The sequence below is a fragment of the Rhinoraja longicauda genome, chromosome 24 (assembly GCF_053455715.1).
Source record: "Rhinoraja longicauda isolate Sanriku21f chromosome 24, sRhiLon1.1, whole genome shotgun sequence".
Taxonomy (NCBI): domain Eukaryota; kingdom Metazoa; phylum Chordata; class Chondrichthyes; order Rajiformes; family Arhynchobatidae; genus Rhinoraja; species Rhinoraja longicauda.
Window position 1 is genome coordinate 30,135,954 of NC_135976.1, and position 27,394 is coordinate 30,163,347.

Below are 27,394 nucleotides of genomic sequence, written 5' to 3' on the forward strand. Positions count from 1 at the left end.
CCGCCATCCAATCATGGCTAATCCATAACTCAACAGGGGAGTTCAACGAGATCTGGGTGTCCTAGTGCATCAGTCAATGAAAGGAAGCATGCAGGTACAGCAGGCAGTGAAGAAAGCCAATGGAATGTTGGCCTTCGTAACAAGAGGAGTTGAGTATAGGAGCAAAGAGGTCCTTCTACAGTTGTACCTGGCCTGGTGAGACCGCACCTGGAGTACTGTGTGCAGTTTTGGTCTCCAAATTTGAGGAAGGATATTCTTGCTATGGAGGGCGTGCAGCGTAGGTTCACTAGGTAAATTCCCGGAATGGCGGGACTGTCATATGTTGAAAGGCTGGAGCGATTGGGCTTGTATACACTGGAATTTAGAAGGATGAGGGGGGATCTTATTGAAACATATAAGATAATTAGGGGATTGGACACATTAGAGGCAGATAACATGTTCCCAATGTTGGGGGGAGTACAGAACAAGGGGCCACAGTTTAAGAATAAGGGGTAGGCCATTTAGAACGGAGATGAGGAAGAACTTTTTCAGTCAGAGGGTGGTGAAGGTGTGGAATTCTCTGCCTCAGAAGGCAGTGGAGACCAGTTCGTTGGATGCTTTCAGGAGAGAGCTGGATAGAGCTCTTAAGGATAGCGGAGTTAGGGGGGTATGGGGAGAAGGCAGGAACGGGGTACTGATTGAGAGTGATCAGCCATGATCGCATTGAATGGCGGTGCTGGCTCGAAGGGCTGAATGGCCTACTCCTGCACCTATTGTCTATTGTCTATTGTCTATTATCAGTAAAGGATCAGATAAAGCTGCTGCCTTCTAACGCCAGAGACCTGGGTTCGATCCTGACTACTGGTTTCCTCCGGGTGCTCTGGTTTCCCCTCCACACGCCAGGTTTGCAGATTAATTGGCTTGGGCAAAAACTGTAAATCGTCCCTAGTGCGCGTAGGATAGTGTAAGAGTGCGGGGATCGCGGACTCGGTGGGCCGAGGGGCCTGTTTCCGTGCTGTGTCTCCAAACTAAACTAAACTGAACAGCTCAACTCCAATGACTCGGCAAGCTAATCTGCAAGTCATGTTGTAGAGATTAATGGAGCACATCCATGCCTAGGAATCAATGCCAAGGTGGGGAGGAAGCCTTCGTGTGCCATCAAACAGCAGGGGGAAATATAAACTAAGCATTTTGTTCGTTCCTCACAAGTATCCAGCTTGCGATTTTTGGCAGATATGCTTGAAGGCTTCCCGTGCATCCCTGAAATAGTTCAGACAAACCACATTATCTGGCATTAGCATCACCAGTGGCTGTGGTGGCTCAGTTATTCAGAAGGTTTTTGGTACTAATCCCATGCCAAAGGCTCATTCACCCCTCGCACTTTAAGGCAGCATGGTGGCACAGCAGTAGAGTTGCTGCCTTACAGTGCCAAGGACCCCGGTTCAACCCTGACTAAGGGTGCTTGTCTGTGCGGAGTTTGTACGTTCTCTCTAAACCGCGTGGGTTTTCTCCAGACTCCTCCCACGTTCCAAGGACGTGCGGGATTGTGGGTTAATTGGCTCTGTAACTTGCCCCCTACTGTGTAGGGGGGGAAAAAACTGCAGATGCTGGTTTAAGTCGAAGGTAGACACAAAATGCTGGAGTAACTCAGCGGGTCAAGCAGCAGCTCTGGAGAGAAGGAATGGGTGACGTTTCGGGTCTGAAGAAGGGTCTCGACCCGAAACGTCGCCCATTCCTTCTCTCCAGAGATGCTGCCTGTCCCGCTGAGTTACTCCAGCATTTTGTGTCTTGCCCCTTTTGTGTGTAGGACGTGAAAATGGGATAACATAGAAGGAGTGTGCGGGTGACTGCTGGTCGGCGCGGACTCAGTGGGCTGAAGGGCCTGCTTTCACAGTGTATGTCTAAACTAAACTAAGTACCTGGGGAGCAACGTACTGATAAAGATGCCCTTTTTCAGACAAGATGTAAATGGAGAAGCCTCACTTCCTTTGCTTTACTAAAGGCGCAAGCAGGTTTGATCCTGTGCAGTATCAGGCCCTTCGGCCCAGCAAGTTTATGTCGTAGAGTTGCCAACTGTCACGTATTAGCCTGAACATCCCTGATATTGTGCTAAATGGCTTTGTCCTGTACTGGACCGCCATTGTCCCATATTAGGCCCAGGGGAGCGCTGTAGGCCTGGATGCTATTGGCCCGGACACTGTAGGCCCGGACACTGTAGGCCCGGACACTGTATGCCCGGACACTGTAGGCCCGGACACTGTAGGCCTGGACACTGTAGGCCCGGACACTGTAGGCCCGGACAGTGTAGGCCCGGACACTGTAGGTCTGGACAGTGTAGGTCCGGAGGCCCGGGCGCCGCCTAACGGAGGTTGTGTAGCAGCCCGCCTCCCAGCCCGGGCGGCCGCCGTTGGTGGAGCGGGAGCACGTGGGCGCTGGGTGGGTGAGGTCACATGGGGTGCGGGGCCCCAGCTTGTCCCTTATTTGGGAGTGAGATAGTTGGCATCCGTACTATGCCGACCAGTGATGACCTCATACACTAGCAGACCAGCGTCAAATGTTTCAATTTACAGAAGCCAATTAAGCCGTAAACCTGGAGGTCTTTGGAGTGTGGGAGGAAACTATGGCACCCATAATGGAAGCAGCTGCCAGAGGAGGTAGGTGAGGCTGGGACTATCCTAACATTTAAGAAACAGTTAGACAGGTACATGGATAGGACACGTTGTGAGTGATATGGACCAAGCGCAGGCAGGTGGGACTCGTGCAGTTGCGACATGATGGCCAGTGTAGGCAAGTTGGGCCGAAGGGCCTGTTTCCACTGTATCAACCTATGACTCTCTCTATGACACCCAGAGAAAACCCACGCGGTCACGGGGAGAACGTACAAACTCCGTACAGACAGCGCCCGTAGTCAGGATCGGACCCGGGTCTCTGGCGCTGTGAGTCAGCAACTCTACCGCTGCGCCACCGTGCCGCCCTAGTAGGACGCGGCAAATGCCGGCTCAGCGCGGGAACACTGTTTGTTGCGTCTTGTTGTCCGCACAAGCCAGCCAGCATCCGTCAAAGAAACATGACATCGCTCCCTGTTATCTCCAGCCCAGCAACAGCCAGCTCCCAAAATAAAGATGCTCTCGCCTGAGAGAGCATTGTGTTCAGATCGCTGCCCATCTGAAGGCCAAATAAACAGTTTGGTCATATTAAGTGCGGACGGAAAGGTCACTAAATCTGCAGGGACTGATTCCTAATGGCCTTGAACATTCTCTGCCAGGAAACAGCACTCAGCACAAGAGGCGAGTTGGCAAACTGCAATACGACTTGTTGGTACAGTGCTTCCTAAATCTTGGACTGCATAATGTCCTCAGCCATATATGTCCTCAGCCATAATCAGATGCTGAAGGTTAGAGCAACTATATATATATATATATATATATAGTATAAGAAAATAACTGCAGATGCTGGTACAAATCGAAGGTATTTATTCACAAAATGCTGGAGTAACTCAGCAGGTCAGGCAGCATCTCGGGAGAGAAGGAATGGGTGACGTTTCGGGTCTATATATATTTAGATCAGCCAAGACATTATGACCACTGACAGGTGAAATGAATAATATTGATTATCTTGTTACAATGGACAATAGACAATAAACAATAGGTGCAGGAGGAGGCCATTCGGCCCTTCGAGCCAGCACCACCATTCAATGTGATCATGGCTGATCATTCTCAATCAGTACCCCGTTCCTGCCTTTTCCCTATACTCTCTGACTCTGCTATCCTTAAGAGCTCTATCCAGCTCTCTCTTGAATGCATTCAGAGAACTGGCCTCCACTGCCTTCTGAGGCAGAGAATTCCACAGATTTACAACTCTCTGACTGAAAATGTTTTTCCTCATCTCCGTTCTAAATGGCCCACCCCTTATTCTTAAACTGTTGCCCCTGGTTCTGGAATGGCACCTGTCAAGGGGTGGGATATATTAGGAGGCAAGTGAACACAGTCAGTTCTTGAAGTTGATGCGTTGGATGCAGGAGAAATGGGCAGGAGTAAAGACCTGAGCGACTTTGACAAGAGCCAAATTGTTATGGCCAGACGACTGGGTTAGAGCATCTCTGAAATGGCAAGGCTTGTGGGGTGCTCCCGGTCAGCAGTGGTGAGTACCTACCGACAGTGGTCCGAGGGGGGACAAACCACAAACTGGCGACAGACAGGGTGTTGGGCGCCCAAGGCTCATCGATGCACGAGGGCAACGAAGGCTATCCCGTCTGGTCCGAACCGACAGAAGGTCTACTGTGGCACAAGTCACGGAAAATTTTAATGGTGGTGATGGGAGGATTGTGTCACAATACACAGTGCATCGCACCCTGCTGTGTATGGGGCTGCACACGGAGGACCAACAGCATATTAGGCAGGTGGTCATAATGTTTTGGCTCATCAGGTCATAATGTTTTGACTGATCGGTGTACCTATATTAATGTATCTTGTGTTTTTATGACGGTTGGCAGATCAAATTCCCTCTTGGGATAAATAAAGTTTGACAGTATCGTATCGAATCGTATCGTGTGTATATATATATATATGTATACAGACAGTACCTCAGCTTCTCCTCTTAAGGACTCAGGGTCATAAATGATAGGAGCAGATTTAGGCCATTTGGCCCATCAAGTCTACTCCACCATTCAATCGTGGCTGATCTATCTCTCCCTCCCAACCCCATTCTCCTGCCTTCTCCCCATAACCCCTGACATCCATACCAATCAAGAATCTCTGTCTCTGCCTTAAAAACATCCACTGACTTGGCCTCCACAGCCTTCTGTGGCAAAGAATTCCATAGATTCACCTCCTTCTGACTAAAGAAATTCCTCCTCATCTCCTTCCTAAAGGAAAGTCCTTTTATTCTTAGGCTGTGACCTCTGGTCCTAGACTCTCCCACTAGTGGAAACATCCTCTCCACATCCACTCTATCCAAGCCTTTCACTATTTGGTAAGATTCAAGATTCAAGATATCTTTATTTAGTCACCCACAGTCCAACAATAAAAGCAATAAAATAAGCAAATTACACAACCCCAACCAACACACAAAAAAAAAACATCCATCACAGTGAGTCTCCTCCAGTCCCCTCCTCACTGTGATGTAAGGCCAGAATGTCTTTTCCCTTCCCCTGCCGTCTTCTCCCGCGGTCAGGCTGGTGTCGTTGCCATGTTCCAGGCCGCGCCGAACGGCGAAAGGTCCGCAGCGGGCTGACCCAAGCCCCTTCGATCCGGTGCGGGCGAACACGCTGTCGCTGCCGGTGTTGCTGCACGTCGGGGTGGTCGTGGCTCCCGACATTGAAGCCCCCGCCGAACAGAGAAAAATCCCGCGGCCTATTTCAGGCCACGTCGGACGGTGAAATGACCGCGGCGGGCCGACCCAGGCCCCACGATCCGGGGCGGGCGAACTCGCTGCCGCTGCCGGAGCTCCCGATGTCGGCATCCACGCGGCCCGAGCCTAAGGCGAGTCGCAGTCGCAGTAAGTTGCAATGAGGTCCCCCCTCATCCTTCTAAACTCCAGCAAGTACAGGCCCAGTGCCAACAAACACTCATCACATGTTAAGCCACTTAATCTACACTTGTAGGTTTTGCTAGCAATGCCCAAGAAAGACCCAACTTTATGTACTATACATAGGGTTGCCAACTGTCCCGTATTAGCCGGGACATCCCGTACTTTGGGCTAAATTGGTTTGTCCCGTACGGGAAAGCCCTTTTCCAGTATTAGGCCCGGGAGGCACTGTAGGCCCGGACACTGTAGGCCCGGACACTGTAGGCCCGGACAGTGTAGGCCCGGACAGTGTAGGCCCGGACACTGTAGGTCCGGACACTGTAGGTCCGGACACTGTAGGTCCGGGCACTGTAGGTCCGGGCACTGTAGGTCCGGGCACTGTAGGTCCGGGCACTGTAGGTCCGGACAGTGTATGTCCGGACAGTGTATGTCCGGACAGTGTAGGTCCGGACAGTGTAGGCCCGGTCACTGTAGGTCCGGACAGTGTAGGTCCGGAGACCCGGGCCCCACCTAACGGAGGTTGCGTAGCAACCCGCCTCCTGGCCCGGGTGGCCGCCATTGGTGGAGCGGGAGCACGTGGCCGCTGGTTGGGTGAGGTCACGTGGGGCGCGGGGTGGTGATGTCACCTTGTCCCTTATTTGGGAGTGAGATAGTTGGTACCCTAACTATACATAACAGTACGTACTATGTTTACATATTTTACATATTCTGTTGTGCTGCTGCAAGTAAGAATTTCATTGTTCTATCTGGGACACGTGACAATAAAATACTCCTGCCTCTTGAACTTCTGAAAAAGAGCAGCCCAAAAAGAGGCGTTTCATCCAAAACACCATTGAGCATTTGGTTGAAAGATGTAGCACGCAATAGGACCTTCAGCCCACCAAGTCCATGCTGACCATCAATCACCTGCTCAAGCAGTCTGAAAAAGGGTCTCGACCCAAAACATCACCCATTCCTTCTCCCCGGAGATGCTGCCTCTCCCGCTGAGTTACTCCAGCAATTTGTGTCTACCTGTTCACACTAGTTCTATGTTTTCCCACTTTCGTATCCACTCCCCCCACACGAGGGGCAATTTACAGAGGCCAATTAACCTACAAAACTGCATGGTTTAGTTTGGTTTGGCTTAGTTTGGAGATACGGCATGGAAATAGGCCCTTCGGCCCACAACGTCCGCGGCAATCATTGGTCACCATTTCATAATTGTTCTGTGTTCTCCCACCTTTGCATCCACCCCCTCCACACGAGGGGCAATAAACAGGGCCAATTAATCTACAAACCCGCATGTCTTTGGAATGTGGGAGGAAAGCTGAGCACCCAAGGGAAACCCACGTGGTTACAGGGAGAACGTGCAAACTCCACACAGACAGCACCCGTAGTCAGGATGGAACCTGGGTCTCTGGCGCTGTGAGGCAGCAACTCTACCGCTGCGCCACCAAAATACAGCATGTGTGCGGGTTTTCAAATAGATTCAGGTGTGCCTTCTCATCCGATCTTGAGAAAAAGGGACAGAGATTTCTCATTGCAGTCGTTCCTGGAGACACACACCGTCAGCAAAAACAATTTGTCATTAAATCAACATTACGCAAGGAATGCCAAAAAAACTGCAGTTGCTGGAATTTCCAGCACCTCCTTTATCGTTTAAATTTAGTTTAGAGATACAGCGCGGAAACAGGCCCTTCGGTCCACTGAGTCCACGCCGACCAGCGATCCCCGCACACTAACACTATCCTACACCCACTAGGGACAGTTTACATCTAATACCAAGCCAATTAACCTACATACCTGTACGTCTTGGCAGGAAGCTGAAGATCTCGGAGAAAGCCCACGCAGGTTAAGGGGAGAGCGTACAAACTCCGTTCAGACACGCGCCCCCGCAGTTCGGATCGAACCCGTGTCTCTGGTGCTGTGAGGCAGCAGCTCTACCACTTATCAAGATTCTAAAAGAAAAATGAAGGTTTTGCACAGCAGATTCTCACTGGGCAGCCGCCTCCTCAGGCAGTCCCTGGGGGATGGTAGAAGGTCTGCTCTCACCACAGTTCCGAGTGAAGAGACCCCTGTCCGTTTAACATGGATCTGGAACCCAGGTTCGATCCCGACCTCGGGCGCTGTCTGTGTGGAGCTTGCACGTTCTCCCTGTGTGGGTTTCCTCCGGGAATTCTGGTTTCCTCTGATTTCCCACTTCCCTCTAGCTCTTGATTCCCCTAACCTGGCTAAAAGACTCGGGTTCAGGGACAGTTTCTTCCCAACTGTTATCAGGCAACTGACCCATCCTACCACCAACTAGGGAGCAGCGCTGAACTGCCGTCTACCTCATTGGTGACCCGCGGACTATCTTTGATCGGACTTCACCTTGCACCAAACATTATTCCCTTATCATGTATCTGTATACTGTAAATGGCTCGATTGTAATCATGCATTGTCTTTCCGCTGGTTGGTTAGCATGCAACAAAAGCTCTTCACTCTACCATGGTACATGTGACAATAAACTAAACTAATTTGGAAATCCATTCCCCTCGTGATATTGTACACCTCTATAAGATCACCTCTCAGTCCCGCACTCAACTCCAACTTTAATCTCAAACCCACAAATTCATATAGAATCACAGTTACTTAACCTATCAATTTTTGACATGTAGATTTAAGACCGTTGACCAATAAGTCACATCTGAAGACGGGCTCAGATCCGAAACATCTCCTGTCCATTCCCTCCGCAGATGCTGCCTGACCCACTGAGTTCCTCCAGCACTTCTTGCTTTGCTCAAGATTCCAGCATCTGCTGTTCCTTGTGTGTCCCAAGCACCTGAGGTCTTTCTCCATGACCTACGTTTTTCCTTTCCCATGCCACTTAACTCTCTTCTGAAGGATACCTTTCAAATACCAAAGGATACCAAGTGTGTCTCAGACCCAACCAACTCACTGCATTTTTAGTTTAGTTAAGAGATTCAGCGTGAAAACTGTCCTTCGGCCCACCGAGTCCGCACCTACCAGCGATCCCCGCACACTAGCACTGTACTACACGCTCGGAACAATTCACAATCTTTTCACGAAGCCAATTAACAGACAAACCTGTACGTCTTTGGGATGTGGGAGGAAACTGGAGAAAAATGGCCAGTAACTCAGCGGGTCAGGCAGCATCTCTGGAGAAAAGGGATAGGTGATGTTCTGGGTCGAGACCTTTCTTCAGACTGAGAGTCAGGGGAGAGGGAAACGAGAGATATGGACGGTGATATAAAGACATATAGATCAAATAACATAGAAACATAGAACATAGAAAATAGGTGTAGGAGTAGGCCATTCGGCCCTTCGAGCCTGCACCGCCATTCAATATGATCATGGCTGATCATCCAACTCAGTATCCCGTACCTGCCTTCTCTCCATACCCCCTGATCCCTTTAGCCACAGGGACCACATCTAACTCCCTCTTAAATATAGCCAATGAACTGGCCTCAACTACCTTCTGTGGCAGAGAATTCCACAGACTCACCACTCTCTGTGTGAAAAACAACTTTCTCATCTCGTAGAAATAAATGAAAGATATGCAAAAAAAGTGACGACGATGAAGGAAGAAGGAAAGGTGGAGCCCACAGTGGTCCATTGTTGGCTGTAGGCAAGGTGATAACGTGTTATATCGGCCAAATGAAACTCGACAGGACGACAGCGAAACGAAACAGCTTTGCGCTATATCTCATTGCAAGTGACTATAATGAAACAGTAGCAGGACCAAAACTAACGTAGAGGCCCTTGGTTAAGAAAAAAAACATTCTGACCACGAACCACTGGAACCCCCAGCAACTCAATTAAAACCCACCCGCAACTTCTGGCAGCCACTGTTGGCTTTAATTAACATGTACCGCACACACACCTGCGACTCTTACCACCCACCAACAAAGACCGGGCGCCATGAATACTAACTGGCACATTGCCATCTCACATCTCCAATTAGCTGGTGCACTGTGGGGCATTTGTAAAACAAATATGCAGGCACGTTTAGAGCGACACTTCGCTGAAGCCCGAACGCTAATCTAAACACTTCACAGACGCCACAATGTCAAACGTTAAACCTGCACCGTACCAATCTGTATATATAAAATCCTTAAGGGGTTGGAGAGGCTATATGCGGGAAGATTGTTCCCGATGTTGGGGGAGTCCAGAACCAGGGGTCACAGCTTAAGGATAAGGGGGAAGTCTTTTAGGACCGAGATGAGAAAACATTTCTTCACACAGAGAGTGGTGAGTCTGTGGAATTCTCTGCCACAGAAGGTAGTTGAGGCCAGTTCATTGGCTATATTTAAGAGGGAGTTAGATGTGGCCCTTTTTGCTAAAGGGATCAGGGGGTATGGAGAGAAGGCAGGTACAGGCTACTGAGCTGGATGATCAGCCATGATCATATTGAATGGTGGTGCAGGCTCGAAGGGCCGAATGGCCTACTCCTGCACCTATTTTCTATGTTTCTATGTTTCTATGTAAAAGAAGAGCTTCAATTCGGTATTATATTTACGGTATACAACTGACATCTGACCCCTTGCACGTTGCGGGCAGGAGAAGTGTTGAACTACTAGACAATGAACCCTCATCTACATTTTCCCATTCAACGCGGCAATGTGTAACTCTATTCCACTTGAGCATTTACACGCGCGAGGCTGTTTCCAATCAATGTGCCAGATGCTGATTTATTAGCACATCATTAACACATCCGGCATTAAGTTCAATCAACAGTCTGTTTGGACAATGATATAGATGATCCGCTTTCATCCATACTGTGTTAATTGGATTTTTCAGTCAGATTTGCCTGAAGAAGGGTACCGACCCTAAAAGTCACCTATCCACTACCTCCAGAGATGCTGCCTGACCCGCTGGGTTAAGGGCCTGCCCCACAGGCTATTTTTTAGGCGACTGCCGGCGACTGTCATAGACGTAGCAGGTTGCCGAAAAACCGGCGACTGGACCCCCCCCCCCCCCATATGACAATGTCTACGACAAGCAACAACAAGTCGACGTCAAGTTACCAACAACCGGCAGCCCAATCGTCGCGACTTAGGACGTCTACCAACGACCGCGCCTACGACAACCTACGACCACACAGGCGACAACCTACGACAACTGAAGTCAACCTACGTTCACCCGTCCTACATCCACTCGTTGAACCTACGTCCAACCGACGCCAAGCTACGACCCTGTCGGCGACAACTGAAGACAACGGAAGACAATTCACGTCATTTTGGCCTCCGGTTTTGATGCCGGTGGTGCCTGTCGCCGGTTGACGTAGGTAGTCGCCAATGGAATTCACCGAAGTCAGCACTACCGACACCCTACGCCACCTGGCGACAACCTACGACAGCGCCCCCGTCAGGAGACGTCAAGCTATGATCATTGGCGTCAAACTAACAGTCGGCAAAATTTTTTAAACGTCTGAAAATCCAGCGGCGACCAGAAAAACGCTACGACTCTTTGGAGATGACTCACGGCCGTACAGGCGACACCCCGGCAACCGTGTGGCGACAGCCTAGTCGCCTGTAGTGGCCTAAAACATCGCCTAAGTGGGACAGGCCCTTTATTCCAGCAGTTTTGGTCTCCAAATTTGAGGAAGGACATTCTTGCTATTGAGGGCGTGCAGCGTAGGTTCACTAGGTTAATTCCCGGAATGGCGGGACTGTCGTATGTTGAAAGACTGGAGCGACTAGGCTTGTATACACTGGAATTTAGAAGGATGAGAGGGGATCTTATCGAAACATATAAGATTATTAAGGGGTTGGACACGTTAGAGGCAGGAAACATGTTCCCAATGTTGGGGGAGTCCAGAACCAGGGGCCACAGTTTAAGAATAAGGGGTAGGCCATTTAGAACGGAGATGAGGAAAAGCTTTTTCAGTCAGAGAGTTGTAAATCTGTGGAATTCTCTGCCTCAGAAGGCAGTGGAGGCCAAGTCTCTGAATGCATTCAAGAGAGAGCTAGATAGAGCTCTTAAGGATAGTGGAGTCAGGGGGTATGGGGAGAAGGTAGGAAAAGGGTACTGATTGAGAATGATCAGCCATGATCACATTGTATGGTGGTGCTGGCTCGAAGGGCCGAATGGCCTACCCCTGCACCTATTGTCTATCGTCTATTGTCTATTTTATGCCTTTTTTTAATCCCTTTTCACAAGTTCACAAGTTATTGGAGTAGAATTAGGCCATTCGGCCCATCGAGTCTACTCCACCATCCAATGACGGCTGACCTCTGCATCCTAATCTAATTTTCCGACCTTCTACCCATAACCCTTGACACCCGTTCTAATCAAGAATTTGTCTATCTCTGCCTTAAACACATCCTCTGACCCTTAGTTTGGTTTAGTTTAGAGATACAGCGCGGAAACAGGCCCCTTTGGCCCACCGGGTCCGCGCCGTCCAGCGATCCCCGCATATTAACACTGTCCTGCACACACGAGGGACAATTTCCGTGCAGACTCCTTGCAGACAGCACCCATAGTCGGGATCATAAGGTCATGTGATAGGGGTGGAATTAGGCCATTCGGCCCATCAAGTCTACTCCGCCATTCAATCATGGCTGATCTATCATGTCCCTCCTAACCCCATTCTCCTGCCTTCTCCCCATAACCTCCGGCACCCGTACTAATCAAAAATCTATCTATCTCTGCCTTTAAAAATATCCACTGACTTGGCCTCCACAGCCATAGTGTCAACGTGTGGGGATCGCTGGTCGGTGCGGACTCGTTGGGCTGAAGGGCCTGTTCTCTGAACTCAACGAAACTAAACAAAGAGAATTTTGCGTCAGGGCGTCGAGGCAAGACGTCACCAAATGCTAAAGCTCGGCTGAGAACTAAACACACGACCACTCAAAGCAGCGGAAACACAGAGAGTTTATTGTGCAGGAGTGAATCGTTCATGTTGAAACGGGACACTGTAGATAGTGGACGAGACTGAACAGAGAACACAAGAGCGCTCTCCCTGCCTGCCCACACTCCTCCCAAACAGCTGGATAAGACATCAGGAGGAAGGGGAGAGGGACTCCACTCCGCTCACCCCTTGAAACACTCCCTTCAGTGGAAGCAGCGTAAAAGGGATTGCACTGTGAAGAGGTTCCAGTCTCTCGTAGTCTACGTCTCACACCGCAGGCTGGCACCAGGGTGGGTGGGTGAGTCGAGGGTGCCAGTGGGCACCAGTTACACGGCAGGGATCATCTTTGGCAGCGTGTCAACGACACCATGACAACTGCACATTATATTGCGTCCAGTAACCCAAATAGCGGCCTGTTGCCCGTAGTGGTTGTGGCGATGCAGCTGGGGAGGGGGGAGGGACAGTTCAGCTCGAGTGGGAGTTCTCTTACAGGCTCTTCATTCATCGCTCGGCCAGAAAACATTCCCCGCAAGTGAGGTGTGTAGGCTTGACTTTAAAATACAACGCAGGTCCTTTACTCCAGCAGACGAGGCCTTTCCCAGTGCCCCAGCAAATAAAAATAGACACAAGAAGCTGGACCAACTCAGCGGGTCAGGCAGCATCTCTGGAGAGAAGGAATGGGTGACGTTTCTGGTCGAGACCCTTCTTCAGATTCTTCAGTAATAAAAATCAAATTACTTTCTCGCTGTTAATAAAGTAACAGTCTGAAGAAGAGTCTCGACCTGAAACGGCGCCCATTCCTTCTCTCCAGAGATGCTGCCCGTCCCGCTGGGTTACTCCAGCTTTTTGTGTTTATCTTCGGTTTAAACGAGCATCTGCAGTTCCTTCCTACATATTTCATCTCAAAATCTGGTGGATTTAATAGGAATCTTTTTGCACTTTTTGAGGGTGGTGGGTGTGTGGAACGAGCTGTCGGAGGAGGTAGTTGAGGCTGTGACTATCCCAATAAGAAACAGCTACGCAGGTACATGGATAGCACAGGTTTAGTGTGATATGGACCAAGCGCAGGCAGGTGGGACTAGTGTAGCTGGGACATTGTTGGCCAGTGTGGGCAGGTTGGGCCGAAGGGCCTGTTTCCACGTTGTATCACGTTATGACTCTATGACTCTATTAAAAACATAGAAACATAGAAAATAGGTGCAGGAGGAGGCCATTCGGACCTTCGAGCCAACACTGCTATTCATTGTGATCATGGCTGATCATCCACAATCAGTAACCCGTGCCTGCCTTCTCCCCATGTCCCTTGATTCCACTAGCCCCTAGAGCTCTATCTAACTCTCTCTTAAATCCATCCAGTGATTTGGCCTCCACTATCCTCTGCGGCAGAGAATTCCACAAATTCACAACTCTCTGGATGAAAAAGTTCCTTCTCACCTCAGTTTTAAATGGCCTCCCCTTTATTCTAAGACTGTGGCCCCTGGTTCTGGACTCACCCAATATTGGGAACATTTTTCCTGCATCTAGCTTGTCCAGTCCTTTTAAAATTTTATATGTTTCTATAAGATCCCCTCTCATCCTTATAAACTCCAGTGAATACAAGCCTAGTCTTTTCAATCTTTCCTCATATGACAGTCCCGCCATCCCAGGGATCAATCTCGTGAACCTGCGCTGCACTGCCTCAATTACAAGGATGTCCTTTCTCAAATTAGGAGACCAATACTCCAGATGTGGTCTTACCAGGGCCCTATACAACTGCAGAAGAACCTCGTTACTCCTGCACTGAAATCCTCTCGTTATGAAGGCCAACATGCCATTAGCTTTCTTCACTGCCTGCTGTACCTGCACGCCAACTTTCAGTGACTGGTGTCCAAGGACACCCAGGTCTCGCTGCACTTCCCCCTTGCCTAACCTGACACCATTGAGATAATAATCTGCCTCCTTGTTTTTGCCGCCAAAGTGGACAACCTCACATTTATCTACATTATACTGCATTTGCCATGCATCTGCCCACTCACTCAACCTGTCCAGGTCACTCTTGTGAGTTATTGCGAGATCATTTTTAGAGAATTCCTTGAAATTTTTAGATTTAGAGATTTAGAGATACAGCGCAGAAACAGGCCCTTCGGCCCACCGGGTCCGCGCCGCCCAACGATCCCCGCACACTAACACTATCCTACACCCACTAGGGACAATTTTTACATTTGCCCAGCCAATTAACCTACAAACCTGTACGTCTTTGGAGTGGGGGCGGAAACCGAAGATCTCGGAGAAAACCCACGCAGATCAAGGGGAGAACGTACAAACTCCATACAGTACAGCACCCGTAGTCAGGATCGAACCTGAGTCTCCGGCGCTGCATTCGCTGAAAGGCAGCAACTCTACCGCTGCGCCACCGTGATGGCAATGAATCAATTTGAACAACATTAAAAATAAACAGGAAAGGGTAAGCGAGTCGTGGGAGACAGGGCGGCACGGTATCGGGTAAACACAGATGGCAACAGGACTATACCGTGTCAGGCTAACTGAGCCATAGAGCAGCAGGATCTCAAATTCAATAATCTCCTCCTTAGATCTAACTGTTTCACTGATCACTAATCCCATAAAACAAGCTGTTTCTGGGTCTGCTGATAGCAAATTAGATTTCCTGGGCTCCAGAGAACCTGCCTTATGTTATCACGGCCTCCCAAAATTAAAGGCACCAACACAGGGAATATGCCTGTGCCGACCATCCCCAGCCCTGTAAGTGAACAGCGTAGAGTCAGAAAGAGTTGCAGTGGCCCTTCGGCCCAACTTGCCCACACCGGCCAACATGAGAGTGATAGATCGGGTAGATGCACAGAGTCTCTTGCCCAGAGTAAGGGAATCGAGGACCAGATGAAGTAGGTTTGAGGTGAAGGGGAAAAGATTTAACAGGAATCTGAGGGATAACTTCTTCACACAAAGGGTGGTGGGCGTACGGAACAAGCTGGCAGAGGAGGTAGTTGGGGCAGGGACGATCCAAACATTTATGAAACGGACAGGTACATAGACAGGACAGGTTTGGAGGGATATAGACCGAACGCGGGACTAGTGTAGCTGGGGCATGTTAACCAATGTGGGCAAGTTGGGCCTAAGGGCCTGCTTCCACACTGGATCACTCTGACTCTAATATCACCATGCCCAATTAAACTAATCCTGCCTGCATGTGATGCATTCCCTCCATTCCCCGCATATCCACGCATCCATCCAAAGACCTCTTTAGTTTATTTAGTTTAGTTTAGAGATACAGAGCAGAGACAGGCATTTCTGCCCACAGTGTCCATGCCGACCAGCGGTCCCCACGCACTAACACTATCCGACACACTAGGGACAATTTACAACTATACCAAGCTAATTTACCTACAAATCTGAGCATCTTTGGAGTGCGGGAGGAAAACGGAAAACCCGGAGAAAACCCACGCAGGTCACGGGGAGAACGTACAAACTCTGTACAGGCAGCACCCGTGGTCAGGATCGAACCCGGGCCTCCGGCGCTGTCAGGCAGCAACTCTACCGCTGTGTCACCGCGCCGCCATGATCTGCCGACCTTAACCTCCCAATATTTCCGCAAACCGGAAAGCCAGCCTCTGGAGAAGGGTCTCGACCTGAAATGTCATGCATTCCTTCTGTTCGGAGATGCTGCCTGAACCGCCGAGTTACTCCAGCATTTTTAGTCCATCTGCAGTTTAAACCAGCATCTGCAGTTCCTCCCTGCTCTTGCCAGACCTGGTCTGGGCTTTTTGATCTTTTTTGCACTGTCAGAAACGTTCATTTGATTGCTTGTCGTACTCAGCGGGCACGACGTAGCTTTTCAAGCCAGCCATGTCCGCAGTTTCTTGGCACCTTTGTGAAGGTCGGGATTATTGCCTCCTGACCTCAGCGGGAGGGGACGTAGATTGCAAAGAAACATCAATCCAAACGGTTCAATTTAATGGCCGCTGTCTGTCGGTGGAGAGGGGGGGTAACATGTCAAAGAAACTGCTTCTCATTGTCTCTCTTCAGCAATATGTTAAAATGGAAACCTTGAATGTGTGAATTAAAGGCTTTAAGGCTCCCTTAATTATGTTAACGAGGAACACACTGCCAATTTAAATCTTGAATGTGCTAATGAAAAGCCCAAAAATTGTTAGAGCACTCAAGTCCATTAGAGTGCCTCATGAGTGCTTTAATAAGGAGTCCACTGTCTTTTTAAACGGCACTTGAATATGATAATACTATGGCCAACTCCCATTTATCGGCACCTTTGAGGAATTACTCAACGTTGGACCGTTTTTAGTTCTAGTTTTAGAACTACAGCCATGAAAACAGGCCCATTGGCCCTCAGAGTCCACACTGACCAAAGAACACCCATACACTAGTTCTACCCGGCACGGTGGCGCAGCGGTAGAGTTGCTGCCTTACAGCGAATGCAGTGCTGGAGATTCAGGTTCGATCCTGACTACGGGCGCCGTCCGTACGGAGTTTGTACGTTCTCCCCGTGACCTGCGTGGGTTTTCTCCGAGATCTTCGGTTTCCTCCCACACTCCAAAGACGTGCAGGTATGTAGGTTAATTGGCTGGGCAAATGTAAAAAATTGTCCCTAGTGGGTGTAGGATAATGTTAGTGTGTGCGGGGATCGCTGGGCGGCGCGGACCCGGTGGGCCGAAGGGCCTGTTTCTGCGCTGTATCTCTAAATCTAAATCTAAAATCTAAATCTATCCGATACACTAGGGGGAATTTACAGACGCCGATTAAACTACGAACCTGCATGTCTTTGGGATGTGGGAGGAAACCGGAACACCTGGAGAAAACCCACCCGGTCCCAGGGAGAAGATACAAACTCCGCACCACTTATGAATGGTTTAATTTAGTTTTGTTTCATTTCGAGATACAGCGTGGAAACAGGCCCTTCGTCCCACAGAGTCCGCACCGACTGCCGATCCCCGCACACTCACACATTCGGGACCATTTACATTTACATACCCAGCCAATTAACCTACAAACCTGCACATCTTTGGAGTGTGGGAGGAAACGGAAGATCTTGGAGAAAACCCACGCAGGTCACAGGAAGAATGTACAAACTCCGTACAGACAGCACCCGTAGTCAGGATTAAACCCGGGTCTCTAGCGCTGCAAGGCAGCAACTCTACCGCTGTGCCACCGTGCCATTAATGGAATTTAGTACAGAAAAATGCGGGGTTCATAAGGTTCATGTGATGGCCGCAGAATTAGGTCATTCGGCCCATCAAGTCTATTCTGCCATTCAATCATAGCCGCTCTACCTTTCCCTCTTAACCCCATTCTCCCACCTTCTCCCCATAACCCCTGACACCTGTACCAATCAAGAATCAATCAATCTCTGCCTTAAAAATATCCGTTGACATGGCCTCCACAGCCGTTTGTGGCAAAGAATTCCACAGATTCGCCACCCTCTGACTAAAGAAATTCCTCCTCATCTCCTTCCTAGAGGTACACCTTTTTATTCCGAGGCTGTGACCTCTGGTCCTAGACTCTCCCACTAGTGGAAACATCCTCTCCACATCCTCTCTATCCAGGCCTTTCACTATTCCGTAAGGTTAAATGAGGTCCCCCCCACCCACCCACCCCTCAACCTTCTAAACTCCAGTGCGGTCAATCGCTCATCATACGTTAACCCACACATCCCTGGGATCATTCTCGTGAAACCCTTCCCCACCCAGCTTTGTAGAGGTGGCCTTTCACCAGGGCTTAGGCCTCAATCGGTATCCTGGATACCGTGTCTGCCGTAACCGTGGCAACATGAGGACCAGCTGGCAGCCATTGTACAGAGGAGGGGGTGGTGGAAGGAGGGAGTGATTGAAGGCTCACAGCATCCCATCTGTATCCGAGGATTAGCAGCTGCTGTAAGATCAATACCCATCTATGCAGAGAATCGTGTAGGAAGGAACTGCAGATGCTGGTTTAATCCGAAGATAGACACAGAAAGCTGGGGTAACTCAGCGGGACAGACAGCGTCTCCGGAGAGAAGGAACAGGTGACGTTTTGGGTCGAGACCCTCCTTCAGACTGAGAGTCAGGGGAAAGGGAAACGAGAGATATGGACGGTGATGTAGAGAGATATAAAACAAATGAAGGAAAGACATGAAAAAAGTAACAATGATAAAGGAAACAGGATTTTATTTTGCATGTCGTTTGTTCTATATCTGTCTACATCACCGTCTATATCTCCCGTTTCCCTTTCTCCTGACTCTCACTCTAAAAGAGGGTCTCGACCCAAAACATCACCTATTCCTTTTCTCCAGAGGTACTGTCTGAGGAAGGGTCTCGACCCGAAACGTCCAACCATTCTTTCTCTCCAGAGATGCTGCCTGTCCCGCTGAGTTACTCCAGCATTTTAGACAATAGACAATAGAAAATAGGTGCAGGAGAAGGCCATTCGGCCCTTCGAGCCAGCACCGCCATTCAATGTGATCATGGCTGATCATTCTCAATCAGTACCCTGTTCCTGCCTTCTCCCCATACCCCCTGACTCCGCTATCCTTTAGAGCTCTATCTAGCTCTCTCTTGAATGGATTCAGAGAATTGGCCTCCACTGCCTTCTGAGGCAGAGAATTCCACTTTGGTGTCTATCTGCAGCTCTTTCCTACATATGCTGTCCGACCCACCGAGTTACTCCTGCTTTTGGTGTCTGTCTACGCAGAGAATTGCCCGGCACCTGCCTAAGGTCAGCATTAGTGAAGCCTGCAAGATAAAAGTACAATTGCACAAGATTCAAGTGACGATCAACAGCCTTGGTGCGTGAATGCAGATAGAAGCCAGGCCCGGCTGGAATCACTGACATTTGTTTTGAGTCTGGGAACACTTAATTGCTCAGTGTTCTTGACAGTCAATACTGGAGTTATCCCTCCATGATTTTAGGTTTCGGCTCCTGTCTGGCAAAAGCTTTTTGTTGTACCTCGCTCGGTACATGTGACAGTAAATTAAACTGAACTGAGCTGGAGGATGACGTTCCGGGTCGAGACCCTTCTTCAGACTGAGAGTCAGGGGAAAGGGAAACCAGAGATGTAATTGGTGATATAGAGAGATATAGAACATATATATATATTGTTAAGGAAAGGCATGCAAAAATAGTTTTTTTTAATGTCACATTTTATATATTTTTTAAAGGCACCAAGTGCTCGAGTAACTCAGAGGGTCAGGCTGCATGTGTAGGAAGGAACTGCCGATGCTGGTTTAAATCTGGTATGGATCTTATAGAAACATGTAAAATTCTTAAGGGATTGGACAGGCTAGATGCAGGAAACATGTTCCCCATGTTGGGGGAGTCAAGACCCAGGAGGGTCTCATAGTTTAAGAATGGGGGGTAGGCCATCTAGGACTTTTTCAGCCAGAGAGTTGTGATTCTGTGGAATTCACTGCCACAGGAGGTAATGGAGGCCAGAGATGTATTCAAGAGAGAGTTAGATTTAGCTCTTAGGGCTAACGGAATCAAGGAATATGGGGAGAAAGCAGGAACGGGGTACTGATTCTGGATGATCAGCCGTGATCATATTGAATGACGGTGCTGGCTGGAAGGGCCGAATGGCCTACTCCTGCAACTCTTTTCTAAACCAAAGATAGACACAAAAAGCTGGAGTAACTCATTGGGTCAGGCAGCATCTCTGGAGAAAATGAAATGGTGACATTTCGGGTCGAGACCCTTCTTCAGACTGAGAGTCAGGGGAGAGGGAAACGAGAGATGTCGATGGTGATATAGAGAGATGTCGGACATATATATATTGTTAAGGAAAGACATGCAAAAAAACATGCTTGTTTCATTTATCATCGTCACTTTTTTGCAGTGCCCAGCTGGAGAAGGCCCAGCTGGAATCACTGGCATTTGTTCCGAATCTGGAACCAATTGCTCAGTGTTTCTGACACTCAATGATGGAGTTATCCCTTCAAGATTTGTGGTTTGAGCCCCTGTATGATAAAAGCTGGAGAAAAAGTCATTGTGAGGCCATCACTTTTTTGTATTAAAAAAAGGCACAAAAAGGCACACATTATTAAAAAAAAGAGTAGAGACATAAAGAACTGCAGATGCTGGTTAACAGAAAAAGTGCTAGAAGAGGTCCTTCCGCACTTGTACAGGGCCCTAGTGAGGCCGCACCTGGAGTACTGTGTGCAGTTTTGGTCTCCAAATTTGAGGAAGGATATTCTTGCTATTGAGGGCGTGCAGCGTAGGTTTACTAGGTTAATTCCCGGAATGGCAGGACTATCATATGTTGAAAGACTGGAGCGACTAGGCTTGTATACACTGGAATTTAGAAGGATGAGAGGAGATCTTATCGAAACGTATAAGATTATTAAGGGGTTGGACACGTTAGAGGCAGGAAACATGTTCCCAATGTTGGGGGAGTCCAGAACAAGGGGCCACAGTTTAAGAATAAGGGGTAGGCCATTTAGAACTGAGATGAGGAAAAACCTTTTCAGTCAGAGAGTTGTGAATCTGTGGAATTCTCTGCCTCAGAAGGCAGTGGAGGCCAATTCTCTGAATGCATTCAAGAGAGAGCTAGATAGAACTCTTAAGGATAGCAGAGTCAGGAGGTATGGGGAGAAGGCAGGAACGGGGTACTGATTGAGAATGATCAGCCATGATCACATTGAATGGCGGTGCTGGCTCGAAAGGCCGAATGGCCTACTCCTGCACCTATTGTCTATAATAGCTAAGCGGCAGAGGCAGTATCACTGGAGATCATGGATAGACTTTGAAGGATCTCGACATGAAACGTTACCTCTCCATGTTCTCCAGAGATGCTGCCTGACCCGTTGAGTTACTCCAGCACTTTGTGTCTTTTTTTGCTAACCAGCATCTGCAGTTCCTTGTGTCACTACTTTTTCAAAACATAATTTCAGTTATAAAACGCATGGAGGAAATAAATGATAGGAACAAGGAACCACACTTGTACTCAAAAGTACACTTGGTGCTGGAGTAACTCAGCGGGTCAGGCAGCTTCTCTGGAGGACATGGATAGGTGACGTTTCTGGTTGGGACCCTTCTTTAGACTCTCTGTACCCTAGCTTATGGAAGGACTGTTCAGAAGTCTGATACCAGAGGGGAAGAATCTGTTCCTGCGTCTGGCGGTACATGTTTTCGAACTTTAGTATCATCTACTTGATGAGGGAGGGGAGAAGAGGGAATGACCAGGGTAAAAAAAAAGGTCCTTGATTATGTTGACACAAGGAACTGCAGGTGCTGGTTTACAGAAAAGGCACAAAGTGCTTTGAAGAAGGGTCCCAACCTGAAACGTCAGCTATCCATGTTCTTCAGAGATGCTGCATGACCCGCTGAGTTACTCCAACATTTTCTGTCTGTCCTCACTGCAAACCTCAATCAGTTTCAGAAGAAAATTGGTTTCTTTCTTCTAAAAGCAGGGGATTGTGTTGTAGACTGGATCACAGTTTCAGTCATTTCAATTTAAACAGTTTAGTTTTAAGAATATAGCGTGGAAACAGGCCCTTAGGCCCACCGAGTCTGTGCCGACCAGCGATCCCCACACATTAACACTATCCTACACACACAAGGGACAATTTACATTTATATCAAGCCAATTAACCTACAAACCTGTTTGTCTTTGGAGCGTGGGACGAAACCGAAGATCTCGGAGAAAACACACGCAGGTCACGGGGAGAACGTACAAACTCCGTACAGACGGCACCCGTAGTCGGGATCGAACCCGGGTCTCCGGCGCTGCAAGTGCTGTAAGGCAGCAGCTCTACCGCTGCGCCAACGTGCCCGCCCATGTAAATGTAAATTGAAAGAGACAAAGACACTGATAGAAAGAGACAAAGATGTGGAAATGTGAGGGAGAAAGATGGCCAAGGAGCAGAAGGGCAGAGAAAAAACGTAATCAGATGCTCAGGATCACATGCACGCATGTAAGATTAGTTTAGTTTGGTTTGTCACCAAGCTACAGTGACAAGCTTTTTTGTTCCGTGCTAACCAGTCAGAGGAAAGACGAAAATTTGAGGAAGGATATTCTTGCTATTGAGGGCGTGCAGCGTAGGTTCACTAGGTTAATTCCCGGAATGGCGGGACTGTCGTATGTTGAAAGGCTGGAGCAATTAGGCTTGTATACACTGGAATTTAGAAGGATGAGGGGGGATCTTATTGAAACATATAAGATAATTAGGGGATTGGACACATTAGAGGCAGAAAACATGTTCCCAATGTTGGGGGAGTCCAGAACAAGGGTCCACAGTTTAAGAATAAGGGAAGGCCATTTAGAACGGAGATGAGGAAGAACTTTTTCAGTCAGAGAGTGGTGAAGGTGTGGAATTCTCTGCCTCAGAAGGCAGTGGAGGCCAGTTCGTTGGATGCTTTCAAGAGAGAGCTGGATAGAGCTCTTAAGGATAGCGGAGTGAGGGGGTATGGGGAGAAGGCAGGAACGGGGTACTGATTGAGAGTGATCAGCCATGATCGCATTGAATGGCGGTGCTGGCTCGAAGGGCTGAATGGCCTACTCCTGCACCTATTGTCTATTGTCTATTGTCTATTGTCTATTGAAACATGATTGCAATTGTCTGAAGAAGGGTCTTGCCCCAAAACGTCACCTAGTCCTTTTCTCCAGAGATGCCGTCTGACCCGCTGAGTTACTCCGGCTTCTTGTGTCTATCTATGATTACAATCGAGCTGTCCACGGTGTAAAGTAAGACATGCCGCTGTTTGAGCAGAGGTTTAAAAGAGTGGAGTGATTGTAACGAGTGACTAGTTTAGTTTAGTTTAGGCTTACAGCGCAGAAACAGGCCCTTCGGCCCACCGAGTCCGCGCCAACCAGCGATCCCCGCACACTAACACTATCCTACACAGACTAGGGACAATTTACAATTGTTACAATTACAATTCTTTGGAGTGCGGGGGGAAACTGGAGCACCCGGAGAAAACCCACACAGGTCACAAACTCCATACAGACAGCACCCGTGGTCAGGATTGAACCCGGGTCCGGGTGTCTGGCGATGTGAGGCAGCAACTCGACCGCCGTGCCACCGTGCCGCCCTTATATTTAGTTTAGTTTAGAGATACAGCGCGGAAACAGGCCCTTCGGCCCACCGATTCTGCACCGACCAGCGATCTCCGAGCATTAATACTATCCTACACACACTGGGGACAGTTTACATTTACACCAAGACAATTAACCTACAGACCTGTACGTCTCTGTAGATCTGCTTCTGGAACCAGCACGCAGAGGCTCGCCAGGCTTGGGCGTCGTAAGCAAGAGAGATGCTCAAGTGACACCAAGGGACATAACGATGTGAATCAGGTGGGTGGGCCTGAGTGGGCAAAACCCTCACCACAGGTGCAGAAATCCAGCTAGCGACGTACGGGGAAAAACATTCAACACCCAAGGGAATTAGGACCAGGGTGGCGCAGCGGTAGAGTCACTGCCTCACAGCGCGAGACCCGGGTTCGATCCTGACTAAGGGTGCTGTCCGTACGGAGTTTGTACGTTCTCCCCGTGACTAAATTATCTTCTTTTTTTTGTGGTAATTTTCGTCTTATTCTTCCTTGTGTATAATTTTAGACAATAGACAATAGGTGCAGGAGGAGGCCATTCGGCCCGTCGAGCCAGCACCGCCATTCAATGTGGTCATGGCTGATCATTCTCAATCAGTACCCCGTTCCTGCCTTCTCCCCACACCCCCTGACTCCACTATCCTTAAGAGCTCTATCTAGCTCTCTCTTGAATGCATTCAGAGAATTGGCCTCCACTGCCCTCTGAGGCAGAGAATTCCACAGATTCACAACTCTCTGACTGAAAACGTTTTTCCTCATCTCCGTTCTGAATGGCCTACCCCTTATTCTTAAACTGTGGCCCCTGGTTTTGGACTCCCCCAACATTGGGAACATGTTTCCTGCCTCTAACGTGTCCAACCCCTTAATAATTTTATATATATACTAGACCAAGTGGACCAGTTGGGCCCAAACCTCTCCTGCATTGGTGCAGCACCCTCTCCTCCACCCTCCCCTCCCTCCTCAACCCCCCCTCCCCTCTCCCTTCTCCCCACTCCCCCCTCCCTCCCTCTTCCCCTCCCCCTCCCCTCCTTTTAAACTTAAAAATGTGAATAACTTTAAAAACATAACACCGATTTGAATAAAACTACTTGCATTATCACTAAAGTGACAATGGTGAGTTAGTTGGGCCTAAAATTGTCGCGCAGTCGTGTACCCTTTTGGCTGAAGTTCAGTCACAAACAAGATAACAAACGAGGGTTTTAGTATATAGATATATTAAGTCATTCACCCTTCATTCACCCCTCTAGTTTCATTCACCCCAAAATAATTTAATTCGCTCTTGGGTGAACCATTCACCAGTTTAAGAAGCACTGATCTAGTGTACGGGGTGATCGCTAGTTGGCATGGACTTGGTGGGCCAAAGGGCCTTTATCCGCGCTGTTTAAAGTCTAAAGTCTGAAGCAAGCAGGCAAAGTCTGTAGCAGATAAACCAACAGGGAGGGACAGCATAGCAAGTGTCCGACCTAGGAGTACGGAAACTCAAGTCAACCATTCAGTGAATCAAACCCACCCAAGCATTGAATGAGATTAGAGTTGTTCTGTATTTAAACCCAGCTCCTGCTTTTCTCATCCAATTGTACCCTTGGTTTGAAAATACCAGTCACTCTCAGATTTTAAATGTCTACCTCGACGTTCACCTGATGATTTTTTTTTTTGGGAGGGAGCTTCATTCATCCAACACCCTTTGTGTAAAGAAGTGTCTCCAAGCTTCACCTGTGAATTGGCTGCAACTAATCAGAGAGTTTAGGGTGGCACGGTGGCGCAGCGGTAGAATCGCTGCCTTACAGCGCCAGACATCTGGGTTCGATCCTGACTACGGGTGCTGTCTGTACTACGGTTGGCAACTGTCCCGTATTGGCCGGGACATCCCGTATTTTGGGCTAAATTGGTTTGTGTGGGACCGCCCTTGTCCCGTATTAGGCCCGCAGGCCGCTACAGGCCAGGACAGTATAGGCTAACAGAGCGTGTTCGGGGAGCGGGGTCGAGTGTGCTCGCCTGACGGAGGTTGTGTAGCAACCCTCCTCCCGGCCTGGGTGGCCGCCATTGGTAGAGCAGGAGCACGTGGCCGCTGGCTGGGTGAGGTCACGTGGGGCGCGGGGCGGTGACGTCACCTTGCCCCGTATTTGGGAGTGAGCTAGTTGGCACCCCTAGTCTGTACGGAGTTCGTACGTTCTCCCCGTGACTTGTGGGGGTTTTCCCCGGGCGCTCCGGCTTCCTCCCACACTCCAAAGACCTACACGTAATTAGCTTCTGTAAAAATTGGAATTTGTCCCATGTGTAAGGTAATGCAAGTGTACAGGGATCGCTGGTTGGTGTGGTCTCGATGGGCCGAAGGGCCAGTGTCCACACTGTAGCTCTAAACGAAACTAAACCCGAAAAGCTCAAATTACAGACAGTGTATTCATTAAGGGCCTGTCCCACTTAGGTTTGTTTTAGGCGACTGCCGGCGACTGTCATAGTCGTAGCAGTTCGCCAAACAAAACGGTGACTGGACACCGCCTACGACAATGTCTACGTCAAGCTACAACAACCTACCACCCAGTCGACGTCAAGCTACGGCAAGCTACCGACAACCGGCGACCCAATCGTCGCGACTTGGGACGTCCACCTACGACCGCGCCTACGACGACCACACAGGCGACAACCTACGACAACCGAAGTCAACCTACGTCCACCCGCGACGAGCTACGACAAGCTACGACCCTGTCGGTGACAAATGAAGACAATTCACGTCATTTTGGCCTCCGGTTTGGACGCCGGTGCCTGTCGCCGGTTGACGTAGGTAGTCGCCGATCCAATTCACTGAAGTCAGCACCGGCGACAACCTACGACAGCGCCCCCGTCAGGAGACGTCAAGCTACGATCATTGGCTTCAAACCAACAGTCGCTGAAAATGTTTAAACATCTAAAAATCCAGCGGCGACCAGAAAAACGCTACGACTCTTTGGTGACGACTCACGGCCACACAGGCGACACCCCGGCGACCGTGTGGCGACGGCCTAGTAGCCTGTAGTCGCCTAAAACATCGCCTGAGTGGGACAGGGGCTTTACAGTAGTGACGCTTCCTGAGTGAACTCAGCTTCCAGGCCCAATTGCTACATACTGATTATGACAATGACAAGGATCAAATCTGTCACGACAAGTCAGACACTCAAAACCCAATTAAAACAAGACCCCGAGCCAAACAATCTATCAGCTCCGAGGATCGGTTTTACAGGACAGATAAATCTCCGGTTGTTTATTCAATCTCCTCAAGTGAGAGTTTTGGAAAACATTAACTTTGCTTCAAGGCGACTTACAGAGTTATCCAATAGACAATAGACAATAGGTGCAGGAGTAGGCCATTCGGCCCTTCGAGCCAGCACCACAATTCAATGTGATCATGGCTGATCATTCTCAATCAGTACCCCGTTCCTGCCTTCTCCCCATACCCCCTGACTCCGCTATCCTTAAGAGCTCTATCTAGCTCTCTCTTGAATGCATTCAGAGAATTCAGAGTAATCCAGAGGCACAGCGTGGGAGCAGGCCCTTCGGCCCAACTTTCCCATGCCGGATAACATGTCCCAGCTGCACGAGACCCACCTGCCCACGTTTGGCCCATATCCCTCCAAACCTATCCCTATCCATGTACTTGTCCAATGTTTCTTAAAGGTTGGGATAGTCCCTGCCTCAACTGCCAGAGCACCCGGAGAAAACCCACGCGGTCACGGGGAGAACGCACAAACTCCATACAAACAGCATCTGTAGTCAGGATTGAACTCGGGTCACTGGCACTGTAAGTTCATCAGTTCATAAGTTCATTAGTGATAGGAGCAGAATTAGGCCATTCAGCCCATCAGGTCTACTCTGCCATCCAATCATGGCTGATCTATCTTTTCTTCGCAACCCCATTCTCCTGCCTTCTACCCATAACCCCTGACACCTGTACTAATCAGGAATCTATCTCTCTCTGCCTTAAAAATATCCATTGACTTGGCCTCCACAGCCGTCTGTGGCAATGAATTCCACAGGTTCACCACCCTCTGACTG

The 27,394-nt window shown here is 49.1% G+C and overlaps 1 protein-coding gene across 11 annotated transcripts in view; it reads right to left on the minus strand.

Moving 5' to 3' along the window:
- Positions 1–27,394, minus strand: part of nfasca (neurofascin homolog (chicken) a) — a 180,438-nt gene that overhangs the window by 145,133 nt on the left and 7,911 nt on the right. Inside the window, exon 1 of one of the 11 annotated variants that reach the window (XM_078420941.1) lies at positions 23,497–23,618. The exons of 9 other annotated variants lie outside the window; for them this stretch is intronic. The gene's annotated coding sequence lies outside the window, so the exon portion shown is untranslated. Of the gene's footprint in view, positions 1–7,287; positions 7,407–23,496; positions 23,619–27,394 lie in introns of those variants that run through there. One more of the 11 variants, XM_078420938.1, reaches the window with a different exon arrangement.